Source organism: Mauremys reevesii, linkage group 1 (assembly GCF_016161935.1).
Source record: "Mauremys reevesii isolate NIE-2019 linkage group 1, ASM1616193v1, whole genome shotgun sequence".
Classification (NCBI taxonomy): domain Eukaryota; kingdom Metazoa; phylum Chordata; order Testudines; family Geoemydidae; genus Mauremys; species Mauremys reevesii.
This window is the reverse complement of record NC_052623.1, coordinates 229,518,244-229,530,378: the sequence shown is the minus strand read 5'-3', so window position 1 is coordinate 229,530,378 and position 12,135 is coordinate 229,518,244. Positions and strand designations below refer to the sequence as shown.

General features: G+C 41.1%; 1 protein-coding gene across 2 annotated transcripts in view; it reads left to right on the top strand.

The window, feature by feature from the left end:
• The window catches only part of VWF (von Willebrand factor), a 232,140-nt gene that overhangs the window by 148,319 nt on the left and 71,686 nt on the right, over positions 1-12,135 (top strand). The window lies entirely within an intron of this gene.

Here is a 12,135-nt window from a genome sequence, read left to right as displayed (position 1 = left end):
GGTCTTTGGCCAGCCTTTGTATATGAGCACAAGATGAAGGAGGACTAAGGGTCATATGAAGAGATAACCCCTGCCCTAGGTGCTATGGCTGTGCTTCCCTCACTGCCTTCACACTAGGGCATGCAGTTGGCTGGGTGCAAAGAAAGGAGAGCGCTGGCTTTTTTTAAAGGGTGGTTCAGCAGGTATACATTGTCTGGAAGTTCCTGTGAGAAATTCTGGCATCTCTCTCCTTCTAACATTCCTGAAGGCTCAAAGAGACCTTTCTTAGTTTATGTCTACTCTGCAATGACAGGTGTGATTGCAGCTCAGGTATGCACATCTGCATTACCTTTAATTTATTTACCATGGCTAAAAATAGCAGTGGAGACACAGTGGCACAGACCCTGGTATGGCCTAGGAAGCTGAGTATGTATCCAGCATTTTAGGCGGGCTGGTATAGCCCACGTGGAAGACTCTGCATGCTGTGGCTTCACTGCTGTTTTTAGCTATGCTGCCTAAATTAAAACTCTCATGGATATGCCTCTGTGTGCTGCAATAACACCTCCAACGGCAACCATTAGTTGTGATAGCATCTCACAAATATCAGCAAGTGGGAGCTCACACATCTCTATAGAGATTTTGCATGGTGACATACAAAATATTGAAAGATATAGCTATAGTTTAAAACAGTTTTGATTTTTCCTCATATTTTCAATATCTTTTCCTTTCATTTTTAGTACTAAATATATTGACTTGAAAAAACAAATCTTAAAATTATAATTAAAATATTTAAAATGATAATTAATATATTTAATATTTAAGCTTTTTTCATAAGAAGACATACATGTCTTTCAAACATACAGATATTTTCAGATGGATTATAAATAAGGTTGTGTTTGTGTTATGGCGATCACGGAAGTCACGGACTCTGTGACTTTCTGTCACCTCTGTGATTTCTGCAGCAGCCGGTGCAGCTAGATTTGGGGCTGCTCAGGCAGCCTCTGGGCCAGTCATACTGGCTGTTGCTGGGGCAGTCTCGAGCCACTCCCTCCATCCAAACAGCAGCGCGGGGGGAGGGGGAGCTAGGATGCGGGAGGGGGTGAGAGCTCTGGGCCATGCTTACCTTGGGGGGCTCCCCAGAAGGAGCAACATGTCCCTCCCTCAGCTCCTAGCTCCGCCTCTGCCCACAGGCACAGCCCTCGCAGCTTCCATTGGCAGTGTTTCCCAGCCAATGGGAGCTGTGGAGCTGGCAGTGCGTGGAGCTAGGAGCTTAGAGAGGGACATGTCGCTGCTTCTGAGAAGCTGGGTAGGGAGCCTGCCAGCCTCGCCAACTCCCCCTCCCCTCAGCACCTGCGGTGCCCCCCGGGCCACCACCTGCAGCCCCGCCACTGGCATCTGCGGCACTCCCCAGATTTACTCAAGGGTACAGTACAAGTCATGGACATGTGACGGACCGTGAATTTTTGTTTACTGCCCGTGACCTGTCCATGACTTTTACTAAAAATACCTGTGACTAAAACGTAGCCTTAATTATAAACAGAGAATTGGGCCCCAAATGCATCTTACACATTACAAATATGGTAAACATATAATTGTGTACATATATACATCAAACACACATATCTAGAACACAAGCCATATTAAAATAATATTAATTATGCTTACAAAATCAAGCACTCTAAAGCTAGGAAATACCAGAATTACAGATGCCTGGGCAACCTTAATTCAACCCTATTGTGTGTATGTATTATGATGCAGTCTTCAATTATGTGATCATATATTATTTTTTTCTGCAGGACCTTCCTGGCTCCTCATCTAATCTGTTTCTCTCCCCAGCCCTGGTTTCTAGTCATCTACCAATGTTCGTCAGTCTCTTTGTCTAGCTAGTCCCAGTTCTCCTCTTGCAAACCCATCTCGTCGTCAAATCTGTCTTTCCTCCTCCTGCCCTCCTGTTTGTTCACAGTCCCAGTCTCCTTGCTAGCCAGTTTCCATCTTCCCCCCAAACTCCCAGACCCAGTTTCCCTCTTCTCCCAGGACCACTTCCAGCTTCCACTCCCAGTCTCTTCCCATTAGGTTCCTTATCCTAATCTACTTCCCCTACCCCCTCCACTCAGGTCTGACTCTTACCATTTCTGAATTTGAATCAACCACCTTCTTCTTCCACATTGCCTGGCCCAGCAGAGGGGTCATTCAAAGGAGAGACAGTTGCCCTGCTCTCAGTTCAGGTGCCTGGGCTTGGCACCGCCTACAACAGCCAAGAGCTGCAATTTCAGGGAAAGTCCTGCTCAGTCCCTATCTGGAGCATGCCCAGTATGGATGGAATATTGGGAATTTAGTTGCTAAAAACTAAGTCGTTTCTACTGAGCATGTAGAAATTGATTTTTCAAAGGCTTATAACTTGGCCAGATTTGGGCAGATTTTCACAGGGATGGCAGAAGGCTCATTCTTGAAACAGTGGTCACCCTCTGACAAATTTAAGTCCCTGCTCCAAGGTATAGGGGTGCTAGAGCTTTTTAAAGAATAGGTCACCAGATACCGGCAAAACGTATTTTTCCCTAGCCTCATTCTTGTAAATGGCTGAACCTGTTTGGCAGAAATTTTTATGTACCATAAAATTTATATATATACACGCATACATCAGTTGTTATATAATGATAATAACAACTGGTGTGTGCGGCTCTGAATAGCATATCCTTGAAGGAGACCATGTAGAGTGGGCCACGTAACACAGGGTGACTAGCCGCTTTAATGGGAGATGGGGCCAGCCACACCTGTGTCATAATTAATTAGCATCTTCTGAGCTTGAGGGGACAGGACTAAGATGATAGATTAATAGACACTCAGACATTATAAAAGGGCTGAGAAGAGAGAGATCAGTCTGTGGTGTGCATCCATAAGCAGTGGATAGGTTCCTGTGGAAGGCCCTGAGCCAGGGTCTGCAGAAGGCTGGGTACTTCAAAGGAACTGGCTTGGGGCCCCAGTGATTTATACGAGAACCAGAAAAACTCTCAAAGATACCCAAGAAAGAGGATGGGAAGCAGCCAATTATTTATGGCATGGCTGGCCCCATCTGCCCTTAGGGCCAATCATCCTGTGATCCATGTCACCACAGAAATAGATGGGGTCAAACTGATATACAGGCAGTAATCCTGCAAACAGCTATAGGCATGAGCAGTGGGACTGCTTGCCTGCTTAAAGCTCAGAACGGGCATGTTTGCAGGATTGGGGCCATAGCGTGGGACTGTCTGCTGGAAAAAATTATAACGTTTTACCAGGGAGAGTCCCAGATTGGTTTCCAATTTCCAAACCTTTCTGAACTGGGGAGGAGGGAGTCTGGAAAAATAAGCTGAATCTGAACAAACTCTAGGACATTTAGTCTATTCTCTGGCTAACCTCAAGCTTCTGGGTTGGGTTCTGAGCCCAGGCAGATGTAGAAAAAAAACCTAATACATAACATTTGCTCTTGATTTTGAGTGTGTGAACAGGAACAATTGATATTGTGTGAGCTGTGCCTTGGCTCAGAGAGAGTGAGAGTACTCCCACTCAAACACGCAGAGATGAGGGACCCAGCAGTGGTGCTAGAGTGGCCAGTTGCTGAAAAGAGAGCCTCTGGGAAATGACCCTCCCCTCCACCCACACACAGTAGGGGGAGAAGAAGCTCTGCTGCTTTTTGACTTCACAGCTTTCCCTGTGATTACAGTAGTTAATGCAGGGCTTGCCCTATGATGAGTTTTGCTAGAATGGCACTGTACCTCTTAGGTGTGTGTGTGGGGGGGGGAGGAGAATTGTTTTCATGTGGAAGGAAGATAGGAAAAAATGATGGCCCTTTGATCAAGCGAAATCACTAAGAGCCAAACCCTCCCGCCCAATTCAAAGGCCATGGAAAAGGCACGGAATGCAGTGGAACTGGTACGGCCTTGCTGCATGGGGGAGGGGGCTACGCACATGGTCTTTCTACCCCTACACAGCATGGAGCACCATTCCACGGCAGTCTACAGAGGAGAGGAGTCCAGGCACGGCAGGGATGGGACAAGAGTAAGAACTCTAGATCCACAACAACGTGGATTCACTGACCAAGCCTCACCAATCCACAATAGGGAAGATGCAGTGGCCATAAAAGCTACTGCAGCCAGTATACTTGAGCTCTGTACAAGAAAAGTAACTGATTGATATGCTTATTTTGATTACAAGTGCCTAGAGCCAAGGTGAGGCACTTTCATGCTTTCTAACTGTGCTGTACAAATATTTGAATGACAAATGCATACATTAGGCTACATTTATAAAGTGCAGTGTTCCATGCCTTTTTAGACAAAATTCACAGTAGCTCCAAAGATCTGAGTTGACGAGTAACATTTTCAAAAGTACCCAAGTTACTTAAGAGTGTTTGAATCTCATTTTCAAAAGGGACTTAGGCACTTGGGAACCTAAGTCCCATTGACTTTCAGCTCTAAAGTGCCTAACTCTCTTTTGGACTAAATGTGCATAAGTCATGTAGGCACCTTTGAAAATTTTATCCCCAGTCATTTTTTAATAGTAAAATCCCATGAATCCCCAGTTGTAATGTATAATCTCATCCTGGGATAAAAAATGTCCTCCGAGGAACTGCCATATTCAAAGACAAAGTTCCTGAAGGGACTAATGTGCTATTTGAAACGTTCAGGATTTCTAGCTGGACTCAGAGCTTTTATTGTCAGACATGGAAAACTTTCACACCAAGAATTTGCCTTTTTAATGTTCCCTTCAAAGCACATTAAATTATCTAGCCATTTTAAATCCAAGATTTCCTTTCTAATGTAAATATTCCCTAAATGTAAAATTATTGCATAGATTTTAGCTGAATCATTTTATTTGTGTCCAAAAGAAGAAACAATTACTCATGTAATTTTTATTTCAGTAGTGTGATATTTCCTATTTCATGAATAAGTGAACAGCAATACAAACCCATTAGTTTTGGCATTCCAAATATGTCTCCCTAAAGGATCTCTTAAGGGATTACATTTAAAATTTCCATTTGTACCATTAGTCACTTGGCACAGAAAAGCCTATATTTGTCTTAAGGTTATTGCCCTTCAGAATGAGATAATGTTTGTTTAGTTCGGTATAAATTTAACACGCCATGATAGCCCAGAAATTCACTTCATTTCCCAAGATGATATGAGTGTGTAAGTCAGACTGCTAACTTTTCACATTTACCAAAACGCACAAGTCATGTGTTTTTGGCTCAGCTAAACCAGTGCAAGTCTGAGTTAGTTATATACAAGTCAATTGGCCAATGAGGGCCTGATCCTGCACATGCTGAAGTCAATGGCAAAACTCCCATTGACATGAATGTGAGCAGCCCTAAGTCCTAAATGAGTGAAGTACTTGGAGCCAACCAGGGCCACCCAGAGGATTCAGGGGGCCTGGGGCAAAGCAATTTCAGAGGCCCCTTCCATAAAAAAGTTGTAATACTATAGAATACTATATCCTTGGGGGGCCCCTGTGAGGCCCGGGGCCTGGGGCAAATTGCCCCACTTGTGTCCTCCTCCCCCCCGGCAGCCCTGGAGCCAAGAGCCTTAACGGGTATAACTATTCTGGCCGAGCCCACTAGCAGAGACTCAGCTTAAGCTGCCAGAGGAGTTCTTTTGAATGCACAGCTATCTGACTACTGTGGATTGCCACGGACTCGCAGGGGTGAAAAAAAAAAGGCCTGTGTTATATTTTACCTGCACGTGGCAACAGACTATATTGTTAAGGGATGCAAGGAGGAGGTCACGATGCAACACTGCACACACACACACACACACACACACTAAAAATAAAAAATTTTTTAGTTTTATTTACAGGGGTAAGGGGAGCAGCGTAAGATTAGCTAATAGTAATAATAATAAAAAACACACAATGACTAAAATATCTAAAATATATATTTATAAACAAATAAATGCATTTATGCAGCAATTAGTAATACTACTAACCAACAAAACAAATAACGCAACACGAGAAGCAACTTTAAAAGAAACACGTGAGGCTGAGAGAGAGGAGAGAGAGAGGGCTGGCTCGTTACAGCACAACACACCACACGACACAACACACATACACAGGAGTACACAATATATACACATTACACAGATTCATCTTTTTTCTCTTTCTCCCTGCACATGGCAGGCAGGCCTGCACATGGCCACACATATACACATAAGCACAGGGATGGGGATGGGGGAATCAACCTTTGTGTTGTGTGTGTTTGTTTTTTTGTTGTTGTGTTGCATGTTAACAAGGGGAGCTGTGGGAGCAGGTGCCTTAAAAAGGTGAAGGTCTTAAAATCATAATGTGCTTAACATGTGTTTAACACTGAATAACAAACAGAGAATGAGGGCAATACTGGGGCAAGTTCTACAGGAGGATGACACAGGAACTCTCACTCACATGCCCCCGTGCCAAAAGCTGGCCCAAAAAACCTAAACCGAAACTAAAACTTCCTCAACCCTCTACCAGGATCCTCTGCGAGGATGCGCCTAGGGGATGAACCGAGGCAACAAACTTGGGGCAGGTGAAGAGGCAAGGCTTTGATGAAAAACAGAAGAAGACAGAGAAGAAGAACAAGAAGAAGGAAAGGGGATTGGAAGGGAAACAAGCCAAGCAAGGAATGGGATTTGTAAAAGAAAAAGCTCAAAAACTGGAAGGACTCTCTGAACTCTCTCTCAGCTCAGCTCAACTGAGACAAGGACATTTGAGGACAAATTAGAAAAAATAGAGAAGAAAGCAACAGGAGCAATATTTATCAATTCTGATAGCAAAAAAATGAAAAAAATACAAAAAATTTTGAATCATTAAATCATTTTGAATACTATACTGAATATTGGAATTTAAATACTGAACAATTAAGAAGACTGAATTTAAAATATTAAGAAGGTTTTTAATGGCATATTAGCAAGCATTGACTTGGCAAGAAAGGGATTGAAAAACTAACAAAGGGAGGGGAAGGAGGGGGTTAAAAGGGAGGGAGAGAGGGGTTTAGAAACAAGGGCAAAGTGCAAAAGGGTAGTAGAGAAGTTTAGCATAAATAGAGAAACTCCACATGAGACGAGAGTAGTAACCACCAAAACAAAGGGGGCTGGGGTTAAACAACACAACCAAAACAATGAATGCTGGAAAACTAAATACCTCAATTAAGAAAAGAATGAAGCATACTACCTGGAAACAGATGAAGAATTAATTAAGAACACAAATTATTACAAACACTGCACAACAAGAAACAAAGGCAAGCAGCCCACTGCACATAGTAAAAAAAAAAAAGAAAATTTATAAATAAAAAATGAAAAAATTTAAAAAATTTTGACAAATTTGAAAGGGTGGAGGATAGTGAAACAAGAACTGAGAGGACTGAAGACTGCTGAGACCTGAACTGCAAGGACTCTGGGGCACCCCCAGGGACTCCTTTCCCAAGGTAGTAGTCCACCCTCTAGTAGCTCCGTGGGCAAAGGGTGATGTAGTGAGCAAAGGCTAACAAATACAAAAGTATAACAAAAACAAACCAAAATAAAAATTAAACCAAAATACAATTAAAAGTAAATATAATACAAATACTTGTATTTGTTTTTATGCTTTTTTTTTTTATTTTTGTTGTTTGGGGAGGAACCTTTTGACCTGTTGAAATTGTTTGGTTAGCTTTATTTTAAAATTTTTTTAAAACATTTATTAATTCTTATAACTATAATAAAAATTAAAAACAAAAAATTAAAAATAAAAATAATTAAAAGTGCATTTATTTTTATTATTTCTTTAATTTAAATTTGTTAATTTTTTTTTTTTTTTTTTTTAAAATTAAAAAAAAAAAAAAAAAAAAAAAAAAAAATGAAAAAAAAAATAAAAAATTTTGCAAAAAAATTTGCATTGTTTTGAATTATAAATATATATATTATTATTTGTTGAACAAAAACTTTTTTTTATATATGATTGGTGTTAAAATATATAGATTTTACCACAAAAATAAAATTTAATATATTTAAATTTTAAAAATATATATATTTTATATATATTTTAAAAAAAAAATTTATAATAAAAAAAAAAAAATAAAATAAAAAAAAAAATTGAAAAACACAACACACACACATACAACACAACACACACACAACACACACAACACACAAGAACAAATATACAACACAAACAAAATTAACTAAAATTTAAAAAACAAAACAAAAAAAAAAAAAAAAATAAAAATAAAAAAAAAAAATATTAAAAATAAAAAAAAAAAAAAAAAATTTAAATAAAAACAAATTATACAATTATTTAATTAAAACTTTATTAATTTATTTGAATTAATTTTATTATTTTTTTAATTATATTTAATTTTATTTTAAATTATTTTTTAATATTAAATTATATATAAAGGAAATAAGAAAAAAAGCTATATAGTTATTAGTTAAAGTAAAGAATAGAAGAAGTTAAATTTGTTGCTTGGCTTCTGATTCAAGAAGGAAAGATTAATTTATTTTATTTTTTTTTTTTTTATTTTTTTTTTTTTTTTTTTTTTTATAAAAATTTTTTTATTTTTTTTTAAAATTTTTTTTTTTGGGTTTTTTTTGTTTTTTTTTTAATATTTTTTTTTTTTTTTATTTTTTTTTTTAAAAAATTTTTTTTTTTTAAAAGGTTTTAAGGAGAGGAGAGAGAGGGAGGAAGGAAGGAGGGGAGGAGGGGGAAGAGGGTGAAGTGAGAGGAGGGAGCCAAGAAAGGTTAGGTCCAGAGCCAAGAAAGATTCTACTTCAGTAGGGCTTCTAGTTAATTCAGCAAATTCTTTGGCAGGCTTTTTTTTCTGGGGCTGTGGGGGGAGCTGCTTCTTGGGAGGGGGGAGGGGAGGAGAGGGGGAGGGGGGGGGGGGGTCTCAAATTTTCCTTTTCTTGGAGGGGGGGGGGGCTAGCATTCTTCTCTAGAGCTCTGCTGGAGAGAGAGCTTGGAGCAGCCTGGGGGCCTGCAACATTGTGCAACAAACAGCCCCAGAGCACACAGCAACAGCTTGTTGTGCAGCCTCAAAGTACAGGCTCAGAGGACGGGGCACAGCCAGCCTAGGCACAGTTTAGCCTAAAGCCAGATTTTTTTCATTTTCAGTTTTTTGTTAGTATATAAGGGCTTTTAAAAGTTTTTTGGAAAAGTTGGGTCTGCAAATATTTCATGAAACTGCAACATGCATCAGCAACATTCAGCATGCCACATGCACATGCCATCCTGCCAAATCATGCCCAACCCCTTGCCAGCTGTTCGCATGGCCAAAGAAAAATGCAGGCCTGTTAAAAACCAGAGGCCTGTTATTTAGACGGCATGGAGGTTTGAGGAAAAACAGGTATGGGACAAGAGGAATGCAAGGGACACACACACACACACACACACACACAGACACAACACTATTTGGGCTAAAAACAATTTAAAAGGGGAAGGCAAAGGAATAAGAAGAGGAAATATAATTAATGAAAAAAATACATTAAAATAAACAAAAACAAAAAAAACAATATTAAAAAACAAACTAAATAAATAAATACAACAACTATGCATAAACTACTTACAAATACAAAACAATACTACAACAAACAAAACTGACGTGAGAAGAGAGAACACAAAGCTGAGAGGCTGGAGAGAGGGAGGAGACAGAGACACTGGGGGTGACACACACAGGTATACACAACACACACGGGGGTACAGGATACATACACGGACACACAGTTTCTACATGCCTGCACATGAGCTCCAGGATATAAAGTACCCACAATGACATCATAGAAATGTCATGGGGATGACATCCATGAAGTGCAGTGGTTAATTTCAAATTGGTTTGTGTTTGGTGACCTGAATTCTGAGCAGGTGCCTTGGCACATGGGCTTAGGTGACTAAAGGTGAGGCAAAAAAATTAAAGGTGATGAAATGATAGGAAAAGTGACAACATAGAAATGGTCTGGGAACAAACTGTGAAGCAAGTTCAAATGCATGGCAACAGGGCACAAACAAAACTACATTAGCTAAACCAATAGAAGCATGCTTTTGTCAGCATAGCTGTGTCTACTTAGGTGGTGGTGGTAAGGTTTGCTGGTGCAGCTATGTTGGCTGGAGGTGGGAGGGTTGCTGATCTTTTCCCCACACTCCTTGCTGTCATAGCTACACCAACAAAACTTCGTAGTGTAGAGCAGGCTGCAATCTACTGCATTTGTTTGTGATTTAATTTAGTAGTGCTTTTGAAAATTCGTTTGCTTAAAACTGAGATTAGAGGTTTTCTGAGAGTGCAGACAAACATCTAATTGTTTATGGTATTTATAAACCAACAGCCAAACAAATGATAGTATATGCAGAAACATTTTCTTACAAACCTTTATATTTATTAGGCTTGTAAAGATTTTAGTGGTAATCTCTCTACAACTCTTGTATAGGAATAACATAAAAGAAGGGATATTTAACAATATGAGGGTGCTACATTTCCAAGTGTTCCAATGGCTATATATGGCTTTGGTAGTTCATAATCTGACAGCACAATATAGAAAGGTTTCCAGACCAGGAAAATAAAATGGAGTTGTGTCTTTTTTGCTGTGTTAGGAATTATAAAAAAAAAAAAACAACCTGAGAGATATTTTAAAAGATTTTTTTCTGCCCCCTTTTAACCTTAAAATATTAGAAACATCAAGTTTGGTCTTTGCTGTTTCTTGCTGGCGGTCTCCAGGGCCATCCCTAGCCATTTTGGTGCCCTATGCAGCCCCCTGGCTTCTGGGGGGCGGGGGGCAGGCCCCAGGCCTCCATGAGGCAAGGAGGTTGGGGGGCAGGTGGGAAACTGCCCCCTGGCCCCAGCCCACTCCACTCTGCTCCCCTGGCTCCCAGCCTTGGGGGGTAGGGGGAAACTGCCCCCAAGCACTTGCTGGCGGCACGACTGGAAGCCAGCGGAACGGAGCAGGCTGGGGCTGGGTCACTCTACTTACCACATGGTGAGTGCAGGCCCGACCCCTGCAGCAGCCCTCAGGGGAGTGGGGGCGGGGCTGGGGGGAGAGGGGCAGGGGCTTTGGGGAAGGGGTGGAGTGGGGTCAGGGCTGGGGCAGAGCAGGGTCGGGGGAATGAGGTGGAGCAGGGGCTGGAGCAGCACGCAGCTGCGCAGGGCAGCAGGAAATGTGGTGCACCAAATTTCCTGGTTCTCTATGCAGCTGAGTACTTTGTGTATGGATAGGGATGGCCCTGGAGGTCTCACTGGAGGATGAAGGACCTGGAATGGGAGTTTTCTCAGCCTTTAATTGAAGGGTCAGGAAGTTGAATTATTAACGAAGAGCATTTTCCTCCCAACTGTTTACCTAATGTTGGAGTGAAATAGAGATTAACAAAAACAAATCAAGGATTTTTAAAAGTTTGACCCAAAGCCCTGTCTAATTGCTCAGGTTTCATTTCCTTGGTAGTTGTCAGCTCATAATTCTACTAGTTCTCTGGTCATCCAGGAAAAAAACAAGTTTAAAACAAAATAACAACACAAAATATCCTTTTCATGTGTTCCTTATAGATCATAAAGGGAGAAAAAGACAGACTCAACTATTTTCTCCTTTGTTGCTCATCTTTAATAGAAATATGTTAATACATCAAACTCAGTAGAAAACAACTTTTATACACAGGATCTGCCACTAACTTACCTGTCTATTTTGTAATAAAGGTTATTCCTGACAGAGACAATTAGAAAAACTTCATTTTATCACAAGATGCTGATAGGTTTTCCTTCTCCTCTAGGATTTGATGAAATATTTAACTTTAGCTTTTCATATAGATTAACTTTCTACCTTTAATGGGTTCTTCCCACCATAGACGCCGACTTCTGGTTGCGCCAGTGGGTGCTTGACCCTCATCTGCCCGAAACCCTTCCTCGACTCCGCCCCTGCCCTGCCACCATTCCAACCCCTTCCCCAAAGTCCCTGCCCCAACTCCACCCCCTCCCTGCTCCTATTCTGACTCCTTCCCCAAATCCCCACCCAGGCCCCGCTTCTTCCCCATCTCCTCCCCTGAGCATGCCACATTCCTGCTCCTCCCCCCTCCCGCCCAAAGCTTGCTACAGCACCAAACAGCGCTCAAGGTAGGAGGCGAGATTGGGCGGGGGGGGTGGGGGCAGAAAGGGGAGCTTGGCTGCTGATGGGTGCAGAGCACCCACTAATTTTTCCCCATGGGTGC